Source organism: Solanum pennellii, chromosome 5 (assembly GCF_001406875.1).
Source record: "Solanum pennellii chromosome 5, SPENNV200".
Lineage (NCBI taxonomy): Eukaryota > Viridiplantae > Streptophyta > Magnoliopsida > Solanales > Solanaceae > Solanum > Solanum pennellii.
Genome location: NC_028641.1, coordinates 39561753 through 39568538, shown reverse-complemented (window position 1 = coordinate 39568538; position 6786 = coordinate 39561753). Strand labels below are relative to the sequence as shown.

General features: G+C 34.2%; 1 pseudogene; it reads left to right on the top strand.

Moving 5' to 3' along the window:
• The first annotated feature begins 975 nt into the window (after positions 1-975).
• On the top strand, positions 976-4334 carry LOC107019487 (annotated as a pseudogene).
• Positions 4335-6786: the final 2452 nt, after the last annotated feature.

The window sequence follows — 6786 nt, the reverse complement described above, 5'->3', positions numbered from 1 at the left end:
TATATCCGACATATGTTCACTACGGAAAGTCCAAGGGGAAACCTACTTATCCAGATGCAATTAATTCTTACTTGTAAAGTACACATACTTTTTCGTTCTTTGTCTTCGAGTCATTCCCCATTCATGCGGGGGATTGTTGGATTTTAAAAAGGTGTGAATGGAAAATGAAGAGTTGCGACTGTTATGAAGAGTTGTGACTTTTATGAAATGTTGCGACTTTTATGAAAAATTGTGACTTTTATGAAAAATTGCGACTTTTATGAAAAATTTCGACTTTTATGAAAAGTTGTGACTTTTATGGAAAGTTGTGATTTTTATGAAAGGTGACGACCTTTCTTAAAGGTTGTGACTTTTCCAAAGGTTTGTGACCTTTCCGGTAAGGCACAATAAGAACCTTTTCGCACTATCCTTTGTTTTCTATAAATTGAGGGATTTCCTCTCATTTTAAATAGAATCTATGGAATTCTTCTTCAACTACTAAATCTAGTATTCTAAGTGTACTTTACTGCCGTTGAGTGGTTCGCTGACACCGGAGTTTTTGGTATCTATACTCTGGTGATTGAGATCATTTTACCCTGGGAGGTCATATTCCAAATCAAACCTCGGATACTAGAGGGGAATAATTTCTTTAAGGGGACACTGTGAATTCAGTGGACTTGATCTTTTTCCTATTAAAAATTTTCCAGATTCTGGTACGTGTTTTACAAACTTTAGATTTGTGAATTAATTTCAGTTCTTCTATTCTTTTGTTCTCACTGGTTCATTAAACTTGGTCACTTCGTGTTTCTGCAAAATTTGTTGGAATCAGTAAGATTCTTTAGACACATGTTAACAACAATTCTTCTTTAAGAAAAATATTTCGTATATTTTTTTAAAATCTGTTTCTGATTCTAGTTTCGTTACTAGTTTTAATTTTCTAGTTGTGAAAATGTTAAGTTTTGTTCTAAGTATGTTTGGGATACAAGATGAACAACAATGTCACGGTCTTCTCCATTGCTAAATTTGTTACAGAAAGCAGAAAAATCCGTCAAAAAATCCCTGTTTAACTCTCAATTCTTTTATCAAACTCTAACTCTTGATTTCACTTCCAATTCCGTGCAGTTCCAAATTCGAACACTACGCGTAAATCCGGTTTGATCCTGAATCATTTCCATTTCCTGCCACGAATAAAGGAGGAGGTAGATCAGAAAGTAAATTGTGTTTAAATCAGGTATCCATTGATTTTCTAAGTAATGCTAACGAGGAACAATCTGCATTGGTGTCTACATGTTCGTCAGGTAAAATTAGCATCACTCGAGTGAAAAGTTCTAATTTTGCTCATAGAAATGTTGAGTCTAAGTGGTCAAAGGTAGGAGAAAGAAACTTGTTTCAGATGAAATTATATGTGTAAACAAAGAGTCAAATTCTTAGGCTTTAGTTACGTTAACGGATGGATTTCCGTCTGATTCATTAAAGGATGAAGAAATTGAAGCTATAGTTATTAGTGTAGTTGGTGGGAAAGAATAGTATAACTATATTTTAATTAGGAATCACATTATTATGAAATGGCGTGAAAATGTGTCGATTTGAAAGACAAAGGATATGTTTGTTGATATCATACCTGAACGGTATTGTGGGTTATTAGATTCTGCATATAAGTACTTGTTATCGTACGGGTATGTTAATTTTGGGGTGGCATCGGCAATTAAAGACAAGATTCCAACTAGGACAAGTAAGGGAAGAGTGATTGTTATCTGGACAAGTCTTGATGGGTTGGTGGCTGCAAGACAACTGATGTTATTTGGATTTTAGGTGATTGTTTTGGAGGGACGAAAGCGTGTAGGTGAAAGGATGTATACGAAAAAGATGGAAGGAGAGAATAAAATAGTAGTTGTTGTCTAAGGAGGTAGTATTTTGACAGGTACAATAGGGAACCCAGTTGGTTTGTTGGCTCGACAATTGTTGTATACATTTCATACGGTGAGAGACCAATGTCCACTCTATAGTGCTGACGGAAAGCCCGTAGATGAGTATTTGGATAAAAAATTGGAGAGGGCTTATAATGAACTGTTGGACAAGGCAAGCAAGGTTAGGAAAAATTTGTCTTCGATTATTTCTCTTGGAGAGGCATTGCAGACTTTGCGAAAGGATTTTAGTATTGCGATGAATGATGAGGAGATGAGCTTGTTTAATTGGCATTTGACAAATTTTGAATATGCAAATGCAAGTTTTCTTTCAAAACATTCCTTAGCATTTTGGTTCCAAGATGAACCCTACGATATGGGATTGGATCACTTCCCATTTCCCGGTGGAAATGGAAGATTAGTTCATGCACTGGCTGGAAATGTGCCTATTATTTTTGAAAAATTGTGTATGTCGTTCGTTATGGAAAAGATAATGTGAAGGTGATTACCGCGGGGCAATTATTTGAGGGAGATGTGGCATTGTGCGTTGTTCCTCTCGGAGTTTTGAAGAGTGTTTCTATCACGTTCATTCCATAGTTGCCTCAACAAAAGTGAGACACAATAAAAATATTGGGTTTGGACTATTAAACAAGGTTGCATTGTCATTCCCATATGTGTTTTGGGACTCCAATGTTGATACATTTGGTCATGTTGCTGATAATTCGAAGTGCCGGGGGGAATTCTTTCTGTTCTATAATTTTGCAACAGTTTCTGGTGGCCCTTTATTGTTAGCTCTAGTCGCAGGAGAAGTTGAACACAAGTGTGAGAGAATGTCTCCTACTGATGCAGTAACAAAAGTACTTCAACTTTTGAAAGGTAAATGCCAGGTTCAACCTTAACTTTGCTTTCAATATACTAAAATAATACTCCCTCCTTTCCAAAAGAATGACCTAGTTTGACTTGAAACGGAGTTTAAGCAAAAAAAAAAGTCTTTAATCTTGTGGTTCTAAATTAAAGTTATGTCAAATGTACCAAAATGCCCTTTAATCTTGTGGTCTTAAACATGTCATGTGAAAAGTTAGAGTTAAAATGTTGTCCAGAAAGGAAAGGGGTCATTTTCTTTGAAACAAATTAAAAAGGAAATAGGGACATTCCTTTGAAATGGAGGGAGTATTTTTCTCTTTCTTGATTAGCATAGTATTTGGTGGCAGACTAACAAGTAAAGAATAATAAACTCTACAAGCAGTAAAATAAGAATGGACATGCTCGAGAAGTGAATTCATGTTATCTTGGTCTAGAGTTAAACAATTGTAACAATGTTAATGTCATGCCAATTTCGTATTCATTGATTTCAGTTTGAAGCATGTATATGTCGTCTTGTTTGAGAATTGAGATACTCTGGAATATGAAGTCTAGTTTTTTAGAAGCAGCTACACTGGATCTTGCTTTGTTTAACTTTCTGTGTCTTCTTAAAACATAATTTTGCTACAGTTTCTGGTGGCCCTTTATTGTTAGCTCAGTCGCAGGAGAAGCTGCACACAAGTGTGAGAGACTGTCTCCTACTGATGCAGTAACAAAAGTACTTCAAATTTTGAAAGGTAAATGCCAGGTTCAACCTTAACTTTGCTTTCAATATACTAAAATAATATTTTTCTTTCTGTTAATTAGCATAGTATTTGGTGGCAGACTAACAAGTAAAGAATAATAAACTCTACGAGCAGTAAAATAAGAATGGACATGCTCGAGAAGTGCATTCATGTTATCTTGGTCTAGAGTTAAGCAGTTGTAACAATGTTAGTGTCATGCCAATTTCATATTCACTAATTTCAGTTTGAAGCATGTATATATCGTCTTGTTTGAGAATTGAGATACTCTGGAATATGAAGTCTAGTTTTTTTTAGAAGTAGCTATAGTGGATCTTGCTTTGTTAACTTTCTGTGTCTTCTTAAAACGGGGAACCCACTAGAGTAACATATTGAGAGAACTGAATAACTTATTACTCTCTACCCCTTAGAGGACTCCTATAACATATTTGTTGTCTCAACTATATACTTCAAAGATGATTTCATTATTTATCGTTTATTTTTGCTGCCACGCAGGCATACATATTTTAAAATGCATCGATTATATTAAATATGAAACTTATGTTTCTTATGGTCATGAATCTAATGCAGTGATGAGATTTGGGCATTATTATCAGGTATATATGAACCACAAGGAATTAACGTCCCAAATCCCATCCAAATTGTATTTACAAGCTGGGTTAGTGATCCGTTTAGCTTTGGTTCCTACTTCAATGTTGTTGTGGGTGCATCAGGAGATGACTATAACATTTTACCAGAAATTGTGGGGGAAGGAAGAGTTTTCTTAGCTGGTGAGGCGAATACTATGCATGGAGCATTTCTCATTGGGTTTAGAGAAGCTGCAAAGATTGATGGCCCACCACGCTAGTGTTGGAACAACGCATTTGCAGGTTGAGAAAAATAAATGAGATAAGGTATACTTCGGATCTTTTTAAAGGCATGTGTAATGTTTATATAGACATTGACAGCCAAGAACTTAAGTAGATACAAAATATTATGTTTCTTTTAAATGATGAACCATTATCCTGTATGGTGTAAAATTAACTAATCTCTTTATACAAACATCTTATTTCTTCATTCTATTTACTAATTGCTCATGTATGATTTAGTTTCTATTTATGCCCAAGTTATTTTATTAGCTTTGGGAATAGTTGTTCATTTCCCTTTTTGATCAGCTTTATCATTTTGCTATATCAACATGGTTTGCATGCTCATTTTATGCACTAAATGCTGAAATAAGAATACGGACGAGATGAGACAGGCTAAATGCAAGCAACGAGACCAATAAGTAGGGGCAAATTTAGTTGATATAATGTAATTATTACGGGCTACATATCCTTTAGCAACAACAACAACAAACTTAGAGTAATCCACAGGTGGAGTTCTAGGAGAGGAGGGTAGAGTGTATACAAGTCTTACCTTTACCTTGAGAAGTTAGAGAAGTTGCTTTAGATAGACCTTCAGTTGAACAAACAAAAGATAAAGAGGCAACAATAACAAGAAAATAAGATAACGAGATTTAAGAATAATAGGTAGTAATAGTAATCAGAAGATTGGGAAAAACAAGAAGAATAATGCTAGTAATACTCTGAGAATGGGGTCTATTCTATTCTTCGACCTCCACACCTTCCTATCAAGGACCTCGTACTCGATGAGATGAGGCTATGCAATATCCTGCCTAGTCATGTCCCTCCGAATAGTTCTTAGGCCTATCTCTACCCATCCTCAGGTCTACAACGGCCAACCTTTCACACCTCATAACCGGGGCATCTACACATCTTCTCATTACATGACCGGTTCATCTCAACTTCACTTACGCATCTTGTCCTACACGGGATCCACTGCCTCCTTTTTCTAAATAACTTCATATCAGATCTTATCTCTCATGATATTCCCACACATAGGTTGTAGATGAAGTTAAAGGAAACATTGTAATCAATAACAATGTAATTGATAAGCAAACATAAATTTAGCTTTCGATGTTATGTGCAAGTACTTGTGTCTATTACAAGCACATACTTCAAAGTAAAAGAACATAATAAAGGATATTAGTCTAGACCCTAAAAGAGATTCAATAAGATTAAAAAAATAACTAACATTGTTAAGTAATTTTAAGCAAAAATATTTCGAAATCAATAAAGCTTTATATAATGAACAAGTGTGTTGAACTCAATCTTAAAAAATGCATTCTTAATTTTTAAAATGTGTGTTCAATACAAATTGAAAAGTATTTAAGAATACTATATTCAAGGTTATATGATTTTAAATATAGTAGGTTTTCTCAAATAGCTAGGGTTGAAATGGGCAATGATGAATTTTGGAGGAGATATTGTAACACAAGTTGTTGCTATAGTACTTATGAAAAGAATTTCACACAATTCATCGTGACAAAGTGATAGTATTGTTCAATTTTTTAATTTGTTTGATCTTTACCGATCAATCTTGCAAATTTGTTTTGTTTTTTTTTTTAAAAAAAAAGTGTAATAGTTACAGTGCCTAGTGTAGTCCCACAAGTGGGGTCTCTGGACCAGTAGTGTCTAACGAAACCTTACCCCTGCTTGGGGAGGTACAACGGTTATTTCTGATAAACCCTCAACACATGTATCGTGTAAATGTTAAACCAAAACATCAAAGTTACTGTCAAACGTTTGCGGATTTCTATGAGATGGTGTGTTATCTCCTTCATCGAGCTACCTAAATAGGATAACCATAAATCATTCTTAATTTTTAAACTGAATAAATCAAACACATTTTAAGATAATATTAACATGATTTTGTAAAAAAATATTTACTTATTGGGAACACGATACATGTGCTACGTTCATGTCCCGATACTAAAAATCGAAACATAAAGTAAAATATTGGAAGTCCAAAAAGCTCTCCAAAAGTTGACTGACCATTTTACCCTTAAAAATATAATTTATCCTTCCAAAACCAATACATTAATTTTCTTAGTTACTCTTTAGAGATAAAGATATTTAAAAGTTACATTGAGTGATACAATGATATAACGCAAAAGAGTTAAGAAACTCGAAAGTGTGAAATGTTTCACTAATATAGAGAACATTCATATGCCGCACTAAAAGGTAATTTCAATATTCATTTCCTAAGGCTACATTTACCTATTAGAGTTAGAAATATATCACAATATATATCCCTTGTTTTAACACCAACATCTTTTTGTTTAGCGCTAAAGGAAACTTGACATCGAACGTCTAGTCGGATTTTATTTCCTTGTTTAAGCTCTATAAGGATCACTAGTTCTCAACACGTGCTTTGCACGTTAGTCCCACAAATATATATATATATATATATATATA